Source organism: Moschus berezovskii, chromosome 5 (assembly GCF_049115385.1).
Source record: "Moschus berezovskii isolate FMDL1 chromosome 5, NW_MosBer_1.0, whole genome shotgun sequence".
Taxonomy (NCBI): Eukaryota; Metazoa; Chordata; class Mammalia; order Artiodactyla; family Moschidae; genus Moschus; species Moschus berezovskii.
Window position 1 is genome coordinate 54124061 of NC_142464.1, and position 17631 is coordinate 54141691.

Genomic DNA, 17631 nt, shown 5'->3' on the forward strand with positions numbered 1-17631 from the left:
GAACGAAATTTTAAAGATACTTTTAATAGACTGGTAGAACCCCTTTTTATCTTGACAAGTATTTTTTAGGGAGCGCAGTGTAGTTTTCATTATTTTTCTAAATTGTATATATAATATGCTTATTATTTTTTTCTAAAAAATCTTGGTTTATACTTTATGAGAGTCAGAGAGCTAGTTGTAAGTTGTTTCATTTCTGTACAAATCATGTAATTTTATAGTTGAAATGCCATTGTTTAAATACCATGCTTACCTTAAGTGTTTTTAATTTTACAAAAATAACTGCTGGATGCAGATGACACCACTCTTATGGCAGAAAGTGAAGAGAAACTAAAAAGCCTCATGATGAAAGTGAAAGAGGAGAGTGAAAAAGTTGGCTTGACACTCAACATTCAGAAAACTAATATCATGACATCTGGTCCCATCACTTCATGGGAAATAGATGGGGAAACAGGGGAAGCAGTGTCAGACTTTATTTTTTTGGGCTCCAAAATCACTGCAGATGCTGACATAAACTGAATGAGCCCTAGTGATATATTCAAAGTTTTTGAGTGCCAGCTATATCCCGGGTATAATATTTATTGAGATAAGGACTTTAGAAGAGAAAGAGTGCTGGGAATAGGATAAGGGAGTGTCAGGAAGAGGTTGCAACAAGATAAAGTGTTTTTAGGTCTCTGAGATGGGGACACTTGTGCAAAGGACCTCAAGGATAAGGTGACAATGTGAGGCATGTTGTCTGTGGCAGAGCGTTTGAGCAAGAAGGAACAGCAAATGTAAAGACCCTGAGGCAAAGTGTGCCAAGATTAGATATGGTATGTGAAATGAAGACAGGAGTCAAAGCTAACCTCATGTTCTGGCTTGAGCAATGGTATTAATTACAGGTTCCATCTTTTGATATAAGAAACAGGTTTTAGGTGTGAAATTGGGAGATAATGATGTATGCACAGGAATAATTTGCTTGTGTGGTTTCTGGATTTTGCATGGTGATGCATTAAAAAATGTCATGCAGGCAGAAAACGTGATTTTGAGTAACTTTCACTCTAAATTGATGATACAGGTGGCACAGTGGTAAAGAACCTGCCTGCCAATGCAGGCAATTGCAAGAGATGTAGGTTCAGTCCCCGTGTCAGGAAGATCCCCTGGAGAAGGGAATGACTACTCATTCCAGCATCCTTGCCTGGAAAACTCCATAGACAAAGGAGCCTGGAGGGCTGCAGTCCACAGGGTTGCAAAGAGTCAGTCAGGACAGAGTGTGCATGCACACATGGAAGATGAACTAATTTATTATGTTTGCTCAAGTCAAAGTAGTAAAGGAAGGAAACTTTCCTGGAGTAAATGATAGTGTTTTACGTATTAATTTTTGATAAGTGATTACTTGAAATTTTCTTGCTTTATTCTATTAAAATGCATAACCTCTCTTCCCAACTCTGTTGATTTAAACAATAAATGGGGTAATACTGTACAGATTACTGTGTAATCTCTGACATGAGGAACATAATAATGAGACTATAGAGATAGAAACAGGGAAATAGGCATAATATTAAGACTAATAGTAAAAAGAAACACATTTTTGACTACTGTGATGTTGTGATCTATAAATCTGGTCATCAGATGACCAGAATTTATTTCTCATACATGTTTGATCTTGTCCACAGTTCCAGACTCAGAGCTCTTAAAACCTATTGAATTTCCTAAATAATGAGAGTGATAAAAAGTGTCTTTTATTATGTTAATGAGGTAACTTTCAGATCTTTCCCCATCCTTTGCCCTTTGCATCTCTTACAATTTGAGTTATATCCTTTATTATAAATCAGTAATGTAGTAATATTGTAGTAACTCTACACATGGACATCACCACATAGTCAATACCGAAATCAGATTGATTATATTCTTTGGAGCCAAGGATGGAGAAGCTCTATACAGTCAGCAGAAACCAGACCGGGAGCTGACAGTGGTTCAGATCATGAACTCCTTATTGCCAAATTCAGACTTAAATTGAAGAAAGCAGGGAAAACCACTAGACCATTCAGGTATGACCTAAGTCAAAGTCCTTATGATTATACAGTGAAAGTGAGAAATAGATTCAAGGAATTAGATCTGATAAAGTGCCTGAAGAACTATGGACAGAGGTTCGTGACATTGTACAGGAGGCAGGGATCAAGACCATCCCCAAGAAAAAGAAATGCCAAAAGGCAAAATGGTTGGTTGTCTGAGGAGGTCTTACAAATAGCTGTGAAAAGAAGAGAAGCGAAAGACAAAGGAGAAAAGGAAAGATATACCCATTTGAATGCAGAGTTCCAAAGAATAGCAAGGAGAGATTAGAAAGCTTTCCTCAGTGATCAATGCAAAGAAATAGAGGAAAACAATAGAATGGCGGAGAAGGCAATGGCAAGCCACTCCAGTACTATTGCCTAGAAAATCCCATGGATGGAGGAGCCTGGTAGGCTGCAGTCCGTGGGGTTGCTAAGGGTCGGACACGACTGAGTGACTTCACTTTCACACATTGGAGAAGGAAATGGCAACCCACTCCAGTGTTCTTGCCTGGAGAGTCCCGGGGACGGGGGAGCCTGGTGGGCTTCCGTCTGTGGGGTCACACAGAGTCGGACACGACTGAAGTGACTTAGTAGCAGCAGCAGCAGCAGTGACTATATAACATCCAGCTGAAGACTAACGGGGGTATCCTTTCTGCCCCCTTCTGATGTCTCTGTCAGTAGCTTTCTCTATCTCCTTTATACGTTAATAAAACTTTATTACACACACACACACACAAAAAAAAAACCAATAGAATGGGAGAGACTAGAATCTCTTCAAGAAAATTAGAGATACCAAGGGAACATTTCATGCAAAAATGGGCACAGTAAAGGACAGAAATGGTATGGACCTAACAGAAGCAGAAAATATTAAGAAGAGGTGGCAGGAATACACAGAAGAACTATACAAAAAAGACCTTCATAACCCAGATAACCACGATGGTGTGATCACTCATCTAGAGCCAGACTTGCTGGAGTGCGAAGTGGGCCTTAGGAAGCATCACTACAAACAAAGCTAGTGGAGATGATGGAATTCCAGTTGAGCTATTTCAAATCCTAAAAGATGATGCTGTGAAAGTGCTGCACTCCGTATGTCAGCATATTTGAAAAACTCAGGACTGGGAAAGGTCAGTTTTCATTCCAATCCCAAAGAAAGGCAATGCTAAAGAATGCTCAAACTATCACACAACTGCACTCATCTCACATGCAGGCAAAGTAATGCTCAAAATTCTCGAAGCCAGGCTTCAACAGTATGTGAACCGTGGACTTCCAGATGTTCAAGCTAGATTTAGAAAAGGCAGAGGAACCAGAGATCAAATTGCCAACATACGCTGGATCATCAAAAAAGCAAGAGAGTTCCAGAAAGACATCTGCTTTATTGACTGTGCCAAAGCCTTTGACTGTGTGGATCACACCAAACTATGGAAAATTCTTAAAGAGATGGGAATACCAGACCACCTGACCTGCCTCTTGAGAAATCTCTATGCAGGTCAGGAGGCAACAGTTAGAACTGGATGTGGAGCAACAGACTGGTTCCAAATAGGAAAAGGAGTACGTCAAGGCTGTATTTTGTCACCCTGCTTATTTAACTTATATGCAGAGTACATCATGAGGCATGTTGGACTGGATGAAGCACAAGCTGGAATCAAGATTGTTGGGTGAAATATCAGTAATCTCAGATATGCAGACGACACCACACTTATGGCAGAAAGCGAAGAAGAACTAAAGAGTCTCTTGACAAAAGTGAAAGAGGAGAGTGGAAAAGTTGGCTTAAAGCTCAACATTCAGAAAACTAAGATCATGGCATCTGGTCCCATCACTTCATGGCAAATAGACGGGAAAACAGTGGAAACAGTGACAGAATTTACTTTTTTGGGCTCCAGAATTACTGCAGATGGTGACTGCAGCCATGAAATTAAAAGATGCTTACTCCTGGGAAGAAAAGGTATGATCAACCTAAACAGAATATTAAAAAGCAGAGACATTATTTTGCCAATGAAGGTCCATCTAGTCAAAGCTATGGTTTTTCCTGTAGTCATGTATGGATGTGAGAGTTGGATCTTAATGCTGAGTGCTGAAGAATTGATGCTTTTGAACTGTGGTGTTGGAGAAGATTCTTGAGAGTCCCTTGCAACCAGTCCATACTAAAGGAAATCAGTCCTGAATATTCATTGGAAGGACTGATGCTGAGTCTGTAACTTCAGTACTTTGGCCACCTAATGTGAGGAACTGACTCATTGCAAAAGACCCTGATGCTGGGAAAGATTAAAGGAGGGAGGAGAAGGGATGACAGAGAATGAGGTAGTTTGGATGGCATCAGTGACTCAATGGACATGAGTTTGAGTAAGCTCTGGTAGTTGGTGATGGACAGGGAAGCCTGGCATGGTGGAGTCCTTGGGGTCCTCAGTGACTGAACTAGCTGAGCTGAATGTACTAAGTGTGAGCCACTCCAGCAAATTAGTCATCCAAGGAGGGTGTGCTTCAGTCCTTGGTGTCGCAAAGAGTTGGACACGACTGAGCTGAACTGAAGGAGGGGATCTTGGGAACCTCTGATCTGCATAACTGATTGGTCAGAAACACAGGTAATAACCTGGGCTTGAGCCTGGCTTCTGAAACCCAAGGTGGAGGTCATTGGAACCTCTGAAACAAGATTTCTATCCAATATTCTTGTCTTTAAAATCCCATGCATGGAGGAGTCTGGTGGGCTGCAGTGCATGGAGTTGCAACGAGTCAGACATGACTGAGCAACTAACACTTTGACTTTCTTTTCACATTGTATTAGGTATTACAAGTAATCTAGAGATGAGGATATGTATAGGTTTTATTCAAATCTGGGTAGGTAGTGTCAGAATTGAGTTGAATTGTAGAACACCTTTCTAGTGATCAGGGGATTGTTTGTTGGTGTGGGAATTAGTTATCAGAACCTAAACCTACATTTAGTCACTTAACTTAGGTCTCCAGGTATCACTTGAGTAATTTTTTCCGAGAATGCTTTGTTATAAACAATTAATTTTGGGCAACTGTGTATGAAAATATATGTTTTATATGGCCTGTTTCCTATGCAAACTATGTTTATCTTTCTATGTGAACTTTTTGTTTTGATGCTGTATTTGTAGCTTTGGAAATACATGTAAGCTGAATAGCCTTATTCAGTAGAATCATTCTCCATAGGATCATCTTCTCTAGTTGTTAAGAAATGAAGTACATTAAGAGCTGTGTTGGGGTGTGTGTGTTTCTCATGTCTACATTGACCTTTGTTTAAAGATCAATAACAAATCATCAAAGTAGCGTTAATCACTCCTGCAGCATTTTACTCCTAATGGAGCAGTTTTAACACACATTATTTTCTCTGTAGCATTGGAGTTTACCTCACAAAAAACTATCCATGGCATTTTAGTCAGTCCATGTACTAAAGGTTCATAAGGAATGTTTTGTCTAATGCACACTGAAGTTGCTGCCAAACTTACCTGGTGGCTCAGACAGTAAAGAATCTGCCTGCATTGCAGGAGACCCAGGTTCAATCCCTGGTTGGGAAGAGAAAGAAGAGAGAAGGAAATGGCAACCCACTCCAGTATTCTTGCCTGGAGAATTCCATGGGCAGAGGTGCCTGGTGGGCTACAGTTGTTGGGGTTGTAAACAGTAGGACACGGCTGAGTGACTAACACTTTCACCTTGTACCTGCAGATTCTACATCTGAGAGGTCAATTGTGATTCAAAAATATTTTGTGGGAAAAAATTCCAGAAGTTCCTAAAAAGCAAAATTTGAATTTACCACTTGCTGGCATAGCTATTTATATAGTATTTATGGACATTTGCATTGTATTTCATTGAAAAAAGGGGGCTTCCCTGGAAGCTGAGATGGTAAAGAGTCTGCCTGCAGTGTAGGAGACCTGGGTTCCATCCCTGGGTTGGGAAGATACCCTGGAGAAGGAAATGTCAACCCACTCCAGTATTCTTGTCTTTAAAATCCCATGCAGTGAGGAGTCTGGGCTACAGTGCATGGAGTTGCAGACTCAGACATGACTGAGCAACTAACACTTTCACTTTCTTTTCACATTATATTAGGTATTATAAGTAATCTAGAGATGAGGCTATACATAGGTTTTATGCAAATACTATGTTATTTTATATATGGGACTTGGGCATCTGCAGATTTTGGTATGTGAGGGGGTCCTGGAACCAATCATCTGCAAATACTGAGGAATGACTATGTAGCTTGACAAAACTTGAGATTTGCAGATTTGTGCAGTGAAAGTAATAAGCTCATGGGCAAAAAAAGAGACTAGTGAAATTCCATGAAACTCTGATCTTGGATAATAACTGAAGACAAAACAATCCTAATAATAAAAAGACTAGCATTTGTACCTTTTTTTTACTGTCAGTCTTTGGAATCTTGAACGTTAGGCTCAGCTTCTTCTAGTTGTAGGTCCTGGAAGGGCATTGCTTCTAAGAGGCTGTCTTCATTAAAATGAAAAATCTTAATTTTATGTGTAGCATTCTTCATTAATCCATTGTTTATTATTACTGGGAGGTTTTTTTTTTTTTTTGCTTCATTTGCGCAGGCAGCTTTGGCAGATAGGTTGACCCAAACTGAAAGAAGAACAATTCCTGAAGCCACTAAACCAACTGCTTATAAGAAGGAAAAGTACTTTTGTAGATTTTCAGGGCTCTTTCCTTAAAATATTCATCTATTACTAAGCTTTTATGTTTGTTTGTGAAAAATCTTTCCTCAGTTTGCTTAAAACATTTAGTATGCTAGGAAAAACAGTGTATGAAGCATCATGACTTTTACACCAGCATCATTCCATACTGTTTATAGTTCCAAAATCACTGCAGATGCTGACTGCAGCCATGTAATTAAAAGATGCTTACTCCTTGGAAGGAAGGTTATGACCAACCTAGACAGCATATTAAAAAGCAGAGACATTACCTTGCCAACAAAGGTCTGTCTAGTCAAGGCTATGGTTTTTCCTGTGGTCATGTATGGATGTGAGAGTTGAACTGTGAAGAAAGCTGAGCGCCGAAGAATTGATGCTTTTGAATTGTGGTGTTAAAGACTCTTGAGAGTCCCTTGGACTGCAAGGAGATCCAACCAGTCCATCCTAAAGGAGATCAGTCCTGAGTGTTGATTAGAAGGACTGATGCTGAGGCTGAAACTCCAATACTTTGGTCACCTCATGCAAAGAGTTGACTCACTGGAAGAGACCGTGATGCTGGGAGGGATTGGGGGCAGGAGGAGAAGGAGACGACAGAGAATGAGATGGCTGGATGGTATCACCGACTCTATGGACATGAGTTTGAGTAAACTCCGGGAGTTGGTGAATGGACAGCCTGGCGTGCTGCGATTCATGGGGTTGCGGAGAGTCGGACACGACTGAGCGACTGAACTGAACTGAAGAAGTAATTCACAGCAAAGAAACATACATTGTATCAGAACAGACTTATTTTGATATAATTTGTTAAATGCGTAGAATGAGTGGCAGGTGAATTCCGTTGACCCTTGAACAACTTGGGGGTTAGTGGTGCCAGACCCTGTGCAGTGGAGAATCCCCATGAAACTTTGCAGCTCAGCTCTCTGTACCCATGGTTGCTCATCCTCAGATTCATTCAGCCACGGATTGCATGGTCCTATAGTGCATGTTTATTGGAGGAAAACCCCTGTATAACTGGGCCCGCACAGTTCAAACAGTGTTGTTCAAGGATCAGCTGTATTAGTTTTGGAGTCAGGAAGATCTGGCTTTCAACTCTGGCTGTACTTCTTAAACATCATTTTCTTGCAAGTTGCTTGACTTCTTTAAGCCTCAATTTCTGTTACTGTAAAGTAGAACTAATTTATTATACCTGCCCATGGAAGTTTGGTTGTAAATAAAGGAGATAAGACCTGACAATCTTTTTTACACACCATATTTACTGATAGTAAGTATTAGCTCTTACTGGCAGTTGTCATTTATAATTCATAATACTATTCAGAGCAAAGCATAGCATATACCACTATCAAGGAATATTTTCAGCAAGTTTAACACTTCTCAAATGATTTTTAGATCCTTATCAATTTTATTTAATATTTAATACAAGAAGGCAGGATTTTGTTCTTACTGTCAAATGTGGGTCATGAGGAAAATAGACACAAAATATATGATAAATGAGATTTGTATTTTCATTTTTTTGACAAAGTGTTACATAGGAAACTGGTAAAATAATCAGAACATGCAGAAGCTGTAATTTAGGCTTATGTGATGTAAAGGGGATATAAACAGATTTTTTCCCTTCAGTTGCAAAGGAGATGAACTTCATTTCTGCTTAAGTGCCACTAATATACTGCTTTTGCCCCTGACTTGTAGTGGTTTTTGAGATTATAATCTCTCTTTCAACTCAAAACTTTCAGTTAACCAAATAAGTTGAAATGGAACTTTATAAGACTTCTTCTCACTGATCCTTCTTATTTGATTTGAAATTGCTTATTGACAGTTTTATTCTGAAATTGAACATCATGTCTGTGAGCTAGTACCTAGTATCATGCACGGAACCGTGTTCAACAAATTCTATTCAGGAGCCATTTCTTGAGAACCTGTTACAGATAATAAATATCTTTGAATAATTTAAGTTTATAAAAGATGGGTCAAGAGAGTGTAGTCTTTGTGCCTTAGTGGGGAATCCAGCTATGCTCATAACTAATATAAAGTGGAACACAGTGACTCCTATAATAGAGACATTTTGCAAGTACAGAAAAGTAAGGACTGATTACTTAGGACTGGGGATTTCATCAATGGCTTTGTGAAGGATTTCTTAGTCTTATCATTTTTAAACCTTTTTTTTCCCCCTTGCCATGCCATTTGGCTTGGGATCTTAGTTTGGGATCTTAGTTTTCTGAGCAGGACTTGAACCTAAGCCCTCAAACAGTGAAAGGGCCAAGTCCTAAACACTGGACTGCCAGGGAATTCCCTTAAGCTTTCAAATTATGCTAGAGAAAGATGAGTTCTGGGAATCTGGGGGCAGGATATTTTGTTCAGAAATACCTGGGATACTGTCTGTTCTCTGACCCTCCCTGTCAGGACATGTGGTTCTTGTAGGAGACAGATTAATTTAAAAACTGCAAGTACCCAGTGTTTGTAAAGATTCCTTTAAATGGAAGAAGACAGAGTCAATAGAAGGGTAAGACTAAGTAGTGGCTGAGTGAAAACGTGGCTGTCTAGTCAACTCTGCTAGACTGGGCCTGAGAAGTGTTGCACTGGTAGCTGTGAATGTCATTAGGGTGCCTGGGCCACCGTAGATCTGTGCCAAGTTAGGCTGCTTGTGCTTCTGTTGTACGTAGCCACTGCCATTCAGTTAAGTTTTGCATCTTTGGGTAAATAGAGTAGGAACTAGATTAGGCCAGGTAGATCAGGAATGAGAGAGGTTATCTATGTATCTCTGTGCCTGTTTGTAACCCATTTGGAATGTTACGCATATGAGAATATGTTCTTGTATCATTATGATAATTTAGAAGCCTCTAGTTCTACTTCCTTCCCCAGAGGTAACCAGTTTTAAAATTTTGAAATATATTCTTCCAATTTTCCATGTATCTAAATGCATATAAAAGTATTTGAATGTAGTTTGGGTTTTCTTCAGGGCAGGTGGGCTCATATTACTATATTTGTATAGTATAATGTTTACTTTAAAACGTTAACGATTCTTGAGTTCTTAGCATACATTTAGAATTACTTTTCTTGGGAATTCCCTGGTGGTCCAGTGATTTGGCAGTTTCACTTTCGTGGGCCTGGGTTCCATCCCTCGTCAGGAAACTAAGATTCTGCAAGCCATGTAGTGCAGCAAAAGATAAAGGAATTTTCCTGGCACCATTTACAAAAATAGAATGAGAAATAGATTTGTGATAAAGGCAAAGTTTATTAAAATATAAGGAAGATAATTTACTATCCACTGTTGATGTATTTCCACGAGGTGTCTTCAGTTTAATTGTAGCAAAATGTGTGTAAAATAAGACTTATTTTTTTTAACCATTTTTAGCCTTACAGTTCAGTGGTATTAGGTGCATTCATATCGTTATGCAACTGTCACTACCATCCATCTTCAGAACTTTTTCCATCTTCCTAAACTGGAACTCTGAACCCACTAAACCTCTGTCCCTCCTTACCCTGAGCCCTTGGTAACTGCCATTCTGCTTTCTGTCTCTATGAAATTGTACCTCATGTGAGTGGAGTCATGAAGTATTCTCCTTTTGTGACTGGCTTATTTCACTTAACATGAGGTCTTCAATTTTCATCCATGTTGTAGCGTGTGTCAGAATTTCCTGCCTGTTTAAGGTAGAATAGTGTTTAATTGTCGGAGAAAGCATTGGCACCCCACTCCAGTACTCTTGCCTGGAGAATCCCATGGACGGAAGAGCCTGGTGGGCTGCTGTCTATGGGGTCTCACAGAGTCGGACACAACTGAAGCGACTTAGCAGCAGCTGCTGCTGCTGCTGCAGCAGTGTTTAATTGTATGCATGTACTACCACATTTAAAAAATCCATCCATCTCCTGGTAGACATTTGGGTTGCATTTGTTTGAGTTTTTTGTTTGTTGGTTTTTGGTGGGAGGAATCTTGGGGTTTTTGTTTGTTATTGAAAAGTGGATATGATAAAATTGAATTTGATAAAACTATACAAAGCACTACACTCCTGTAGAAACCTACTGTTTGAAAATAGTGTTTGCTGCCACAGGGATGTTTACAGAAGATTTTACTTTGTACAATTCACATATATTATGGCTGTTGGAAAAATGACTTAAAATGCTTATCCTACTAGTGGTAGACACCACAGTGGTCAAAGGTATAATATAATGTTAGACTGGACATAGATGACTTGAGGTTTTAAATATAACCACTGGATAATTGTGACGATTAGTAAAATGCACAAAATTATGTGTACTCTGAAGTGCCCAAAGCAGAGATGGTGTTGTAATACATGTTCTAGTATTACATGATTGACTTTAGAACTGTTTGAAGAATTTAAACTGATAGGTGAAATAAAACAGCCTTTGCATCTGATGAAATAACTTGGTTGATAAATGTAACCTAAAATAGGGAGGAGTTACAACCTGTTAATTGTGAAAGTGTCTAAAATCATGATACTTTGTGGCAGTAATTTTCTAATTGAAGTTAAAATGAGAGTGAGGTGAGAATATCACAGAACTATCAAGTATATCACACAGGTTCCTTTGTCTTTTTATACGTTTCTCCCTAGAAAACACATACTCACTTCCCCAGATTCTCTACAGTTCTTTTCTGTTTAGCAGAGTTGTAATTCTAGGCCTACAGCCTGAAAATGTGACTTCTATTAATACATTTCAACACAATTTCATCTCAGAAACATGTGTCATGTTTTAGAACTCTTTAATATATGATTTTCTTTCATGTTCCTTTCTTATTAAAATATATACCCAAACATATTGCTGCACATCAAACTTTTATAACATTTGGCATTAGAAAATGGAAAAGCATGAAGAGAATACAAAATGTAGGTGAAGCATGGTGATGGAAAATTAAAACAATAGGTGAAAAGAAGTCCTTAGAGACTTTTAAACTATTTCTTTCTAGGATGGCTAAAGTTAGAGGACCGTGCTTTAGCTTTAATAACTTCTTTCAGTCTCATGAGCTACTGGAAGGTAGTTGGTAAATGAGATGCTTAGTGTCAAGTGGAAAGCACTTCATATATGTTGTCTGTTAAATTTCCTTCTAATCTGTGGGATTGAGACTGAGAAGCATTTTGGTGACTGGTGAGCATCAGATAATATTATGGCTCCTGTTCTGAGATTGCCTTTATTATTTTAACCTCTGCAGTGCTTGAAGTGTCTGTCCTTAAGTTAGATTCTATAAGTAGGGATTTTCTTAAATATGTTTGCCACGTTATCATTTATTTAACATTGACAGATATAGATGGCAAGAAGATGCATAATTAAAATAGTGATATTACTAGAACATTTGTTTAATAAATAATACATTTACCCCCTTTTTTGGTTGTTTTTTTTTTTTTAATATGGAGTGCTTCATGAATTTGCGTGTCATCCTTGCGCAGGGGCCATGCTAATCTCTGTATTGTTCCAGTTTTAGTATGTCTGCTGCCAATGTGAGCACCATTTACCTCATTTTAAAAAAATTCGAACTGCGACCAAGAACTAAATAGACTATACCTGCTCATCATATCACCCTACTCTGCAGAAAGTTCTGATAAACTGTAGTAAACTCTATTAAAATATCTGAGCATGTCCAATTTATTATATCTAAACCGAACTACCAAAACCGCCTTCTTTTTTCCTAATGTATTTTGTCTCTCAGTTTTATTGAGATATAATTGACATATAGCTTATGTAAGTTTACGGTATGTAGCATAATGATAATGTACATCACCGAAAGTTTGGTAAACAACCACAGTCTCATACAGATACAAAATTAAGAAATGAAAACCCCCCTCATCTTCTCCTTAGGTTTTCCTCATTTCATGAAGTAACTCCATCCTTTGGGTCACTTAGGCTAGAAACCTTGGGGTCACCATTGTCCTAGTCCTCTTTTTGCTTCATCTCCATGATCCAGAGTGTCATAAGATGTGGCTGGTTTTGTCTTTAAAATATGTCCGGAGGTTCTGAAACTTCAAACAACAGTTTCTATCCTGTGTGAGGCTTTGTCATCTTTAACCTACATAGCTACCATAGCCTCTTAACTAGTTTCTTCTGCTTCTTCCCCTTTGTCTTTTCTCTTTCTCTGCTCCGCAGCCAAATTCATACTGACCTTTTCCTCTCTTCAGGTCTTGATCTTCTTTGACTCAAAATCTGGAGTAAAACGCTCAAGACCTTCCTGATGTTCCCTACAACATGTACATGCACACCCCCACCCGTACTTGCGCAAACTCCCATAACCTCTTGTCTCCTAATAGCCTTCTCTTGAAATCTGTTCCTTGCCGAAACACTCCTGCTTTGGGGCCCTTGGGCCTCCTGTTTATTCCATTTGCAGGAAATCTTCCTTTCATCACCTCCTTCAGATCTTTGCTCAAATATTACCTCATTGAGGGCTTATTTAAAATTGTACACCTCACCCCCTGTCTGCCTTATCCTTTCCTTCTATTTCTCTCCATAGTGTTTACCACTGTCTAATGTTCTGATTATTAATGCATTGTAAACTGCTGCTGAGGATTTTGGTCTTGATTTATACACAAAGATATTCTCAGTACTTGAAAAAGGGGTGGCACATTGTAGATGTTAAAATATTTGTTGAATTAATGAATTTATCAAGAAAGGAAAATGCTTGAAGGCATGAATTAGAGCCACAGATTGGATCATCATTCACATAATTGAAATAAACATAAAAGTGTGAAAAATTTAAAACAAACATAAGTATTTCTTGAACATTAAATAAAAAATTTATAGGAAAATGTTTTGTTTTGACTTTAGAATTGTGACATTAGCAGTAACTGATTATCAGATTGTGCCTTCAAAGTCAGTTCTATGTTTATGCTTTACTCTAATGGGCAGTGATCTAGGTACTTTCACATTTAAGCAGTATTTAAGCATTATTAGTGCAGTTTTATTCTGTTATTATCTACAGAGAAGTTGTGATTGGTCAGAAACTACCCTTCCAACCCTTCCAGTGAGTTTCTAACCTATGTCTCTTCACTCCCAAGTCCAGAACTTGATCAGCGCATTCTTTTATGCTCATGACCACACAGTTTTTCAAGCCACCAAGATTTACATTTTATTTTAAACAAAAAGAGACCTAAGCAAGTAAACTGAACGAGAAACAAAATGATATGGAGAAACTCAATTCACTTATAACCATTTTTGTAAGTATATACCTTAAAGAAAGTAGAGGTAAATTTGGTTCAGACTCTTTAGTGTTTCTTCCTTAGTTTCCTCTCATATCCTAGAAGGGAAAGAAGCTTCTGTTGATGTCTGTATATGCTTGTTTTGAGTAAATGTAGTTTTTATGAACTGACTTTACTGTATTACTACTTTTCCTTCCTAATCTCTTTTACTCAGCACTTGAACAATGTACCTTCCATCTCCCTGTTCACTTTCCCCACCTTCCTAGCTTGGACAGGTAACAACTTGCTGCTGCTGCTGCTAAGTCACATCAGTCGTGTCCGACTCTGTGTGACCCCATAGATGGTAGCCTACCAGGCTCTGCCGTCCCTGGGATTCTCCAGGCAAGAACACTGGAGTGGGTTGCCATTTTCTTCTCCAGTGCATGAAAGTGAAAAGTGAAAGTGAAGTTGCTCAGTCATGTCTGACTCAGCGACCCCATGGACTGCAGCCCACCATGCTGCTCCGTCCATGGGATTCTCCAGGCAAGAGTACTGGAGTGGGGTGCCATTGCCTTCTCCGAACAACTTGCTAACACTAATCTATTTGAAAAAGGATAGTTGTGTGTGTGTATGTATGCATGTGTGTGTTTATATTTAAATTATATTTGTCCATACTGTGCCATCTAGGTTTCTAGCAAAAAATTCAACCATATTCCAGTTGACCCCTGAGTGTTTGTCACTTTAAGAGCAGCAGCAGCAGGCACTTAGATAGTTTTTAATGATGTTGCTGAAAATTAGGATATACCTTTTGAGAAAAGAGCTTCCCCATTTGGGAACTCCTCAGAAGTGAAATTAGCTGAATATTGCATCTTCCAGAATTGCTAGATCTCAAATGTCTTTTAGTTAGTGGTCTCTTTGATCTTGAGTTTGACCTCTTAGCTATAGGTGCTTGAAGTGAGTCCCCTGGCCTCCAGTGTTTAATTGGAAAAGGAGTTACAGTTTTACTATCAAGATGGGAATTGGAATAGTTTATCATTCTTGGAAAGATTCTTTGAAAGTTGCTCAAAGCAGATTTAGCTTTAGAATTGAAACCTTTATTAGCACTGGCAAAAAGGCGCTTAGAACTTAAATACCTAGAATACATGATTTTCATACTTTAGATAATAGTAGTGGTTACTTTGCTGTCATTATTCAACAGGACTGTTTCTAAGTACTTGATTGACAACTCATTTAAAATTAAAGTTCTGTAGAACACATTCCCTAAATTATGGGATCTAATTAAAAACACATTGCATCATCAACTCAGTATTTAGAGCTTTTCTTCTTAACAATTTCTTAAATATAATAGCCTGTGAGAATTTATGTAAAAACACTTAGTTCAGCATGTAGTCTGTCATCTATTGTAGGCACTGAAAACATTAAAAATTTTTTAACTTGTCGTCTCACCTATTTCACCTCCCCTTTATTCTTTTCCTTTTAAATATCATGTGACGTTAAATTCTGTTTTGCCCACTACTACTGCAGTTTGTGGGTATGGAAGGATGGGGCAAAGGTCCAGAGATCTGAAACACCATGGTATGTTCTGAGAAGTGTACACACGTCCAGTGTGGCTCGCACAAATGTTGTCTGGAAGAGACCAGAAACTGGATCAGGGAGGAGCTGTTGCATATGTCCAAGTAAACCAAACCCAGCACCTTTTTTCTTTTGTACCTCTTAATATTGTGTTCTTCCCTCAACAAAACTCAATTTCTTTTTTTTTTAATCTTCAAATTTTAGTTCGATTTATTTATTTGGCTGTGTTGGCTCTTAGTTGTTGCTCATGGGCTTAGTTGTTCCTCGACATATGGAATCTTAGTTCTCCGACCAGGATTGAATTGACCATGATTGACCACTGATTGACAATGTCTCTGCATTGCAAGTGGATTCTTAACCACTGGACCACCCAGGGAAATCCCCAGACTCAAGTTTCTTTAGAATAAGTCTACTCAGGTACATTTTAAAAGCTGGCAAGTTTCTGTAATACCTTTTGATGATCTTTTAAAAGTTTTCTGTTGAGATTTCTGGTGGTTTGAGAGTAATAAAATTTGGGATGCTGTAAAACAGTATGTGACAGATAAAGTCTTTGGAGTATTTTTTTAGTTTTTATTTTATATTGGAGTGTAGTTGATTTACATTATTGTGCTAGTTTCAGATGTACAACAAAATGTTTTGGTTATACATATACAGTGCATGTGTGCTCAGTTGTGTTCGACTCTTTGGGACCCTATGGAGAGTAGCTTGCTGGGTTCCTCTGTTCATGGGATTTTCCAGGCAAGAATACTGGACTGGGCTGCCATTTCTTTCTCCAGGGGATCTTACAAGCCCAGGGATGGAACCTGAGTCTCCTGCGTTACAGGCAGATTCTTTACCACTGAGCCATCGGGGAAGCCCCATATACATATATATGTATCTGTTTTTCAGATTCTTTTGCCATTTAGGTTATTGCAGAGTATTGAATAGAGTTCCCTGTGCTATAAGTAGGTCCTTTTTTCTATATAGAAAAATTAACTGATATTTGACTGAATATCCTCAGCTAGTACATGATTTGCTTATCATGAGGCTAAGACTGGTAGCTTTCCATGGGGAAACATGACAGTACATCTTCTTAAGGGAAATAAATTTCATGCTTATTTTTGTTTTGTCAACCAAAATTTATATTGATAATTACTAAGATTTATAAGTCAGCTTTAAAAGATCTTTTGTGTGCATAAGTTCATGAACAATCTGGATCTCATTGTAGGAATCAAATGAACTTTCTGATTTGAGCGATTAAATATGCTTTAATCCTTCTTAGTGGCCTTAGTGAATGTGCATATAGTTTCTTGCTAAATTATAGGTAAAAAATCTATTTACACTGCCTATGGAGAATGAGATGGCTGGATGGCATCACCGACTCTGTGGACATGAGTTTGAGTGTACTCTGGGAGTTGGTGATGGACAGGGAGGCCTGGCGTGCTGTGATTCATGGGGTCGCGGAGAGTCGGACGCGACTGAACTGAACTGAACTGAACTGCCTACATTTTTATTAAGATGCATTTTTAAAATTAGCTTATTGTTATATCAGCCAGGTTGAAGAATAAAACTTCAGTGTTGGACTTGATTTCTTCTGACTGCTTCTGGGAGATAGATTAGCGTAGCAACATAAGTGTGGGTTTTAGAGTTGGACACATGAGAGGGACTATTAGACCAACCACTTTCAGTCTCTGATGCATTATGTTGAATAAATTAGTGCTCAAATCTCTAGGAGCCTCAGTCTTTTCACCTGTAAAAGAAGGCAACTAGTCAGTCTTAGATCAGGATGAAATAAAATACCATTAGGTTCCTAGCATGAGTCTTCTTAAGTGTTGCTACTGGTAAAGAACCTGCCTTCCAATGCAGGAGATATAAGAGATGCGTGTTTGATCCCTGGGTTGGGAAGATCCTCTGGAGGAGGGCATGGCAAACCCACTCCAATATTCTTATCTGGAGGATCCAAGGACGCAGAAGCCTGGCAGCTTACGGTATGTAGAGTGGCACAGAGTGAGATGTAAATAAAGTGGCTTAGCACAGGCACACACGAGAGCCCCTAGCTTAGTTCCTGCCATATTATCAACAGTGTTAGCCCCGGTACCACATCTTTTCTCCAATAATATTTATAACAATATTGTGTAGGAAAAGTGTTGAAATTCCAGCTAGAGGGTCTAGATTAAAGTCCTAGTTCTTTTCTCATGTTGTGTGTTTTCTTGGGTCAATCACTTGACCACAGAGTGTCAGTTTTCTCCCCTATAAAATGGAATTATGAAAAATGAGATAATG

General features: G+C 38.6%; 1 protein-coding gene and 1 non-coding gene across 8 annotated transcripts in view; one reads left to right on the forward strand and one right to left on the reverse strand.

Moving 5' to 3' along the window:
* RBPJ (recombination signal binding protein for immunoglobulin kappa J region) overlaps nucleotides 1–17631 on the forward strand; it is a 244134-nt gene that overhangs the window by 146719 nt on the left and 79784 nt on the right. The gene's annotated exons all lie outside the window — the stretch shown is intronic.
* Nucleotides 12034–12137, reverse strand: LOC129562256 (U6 spliceosomal RNA). Its single transcript, XR_008687171.1, has one exon. It is a non-coding gene; the product is annotated as a U6 spliceosomal RNA (small nuclear RNA).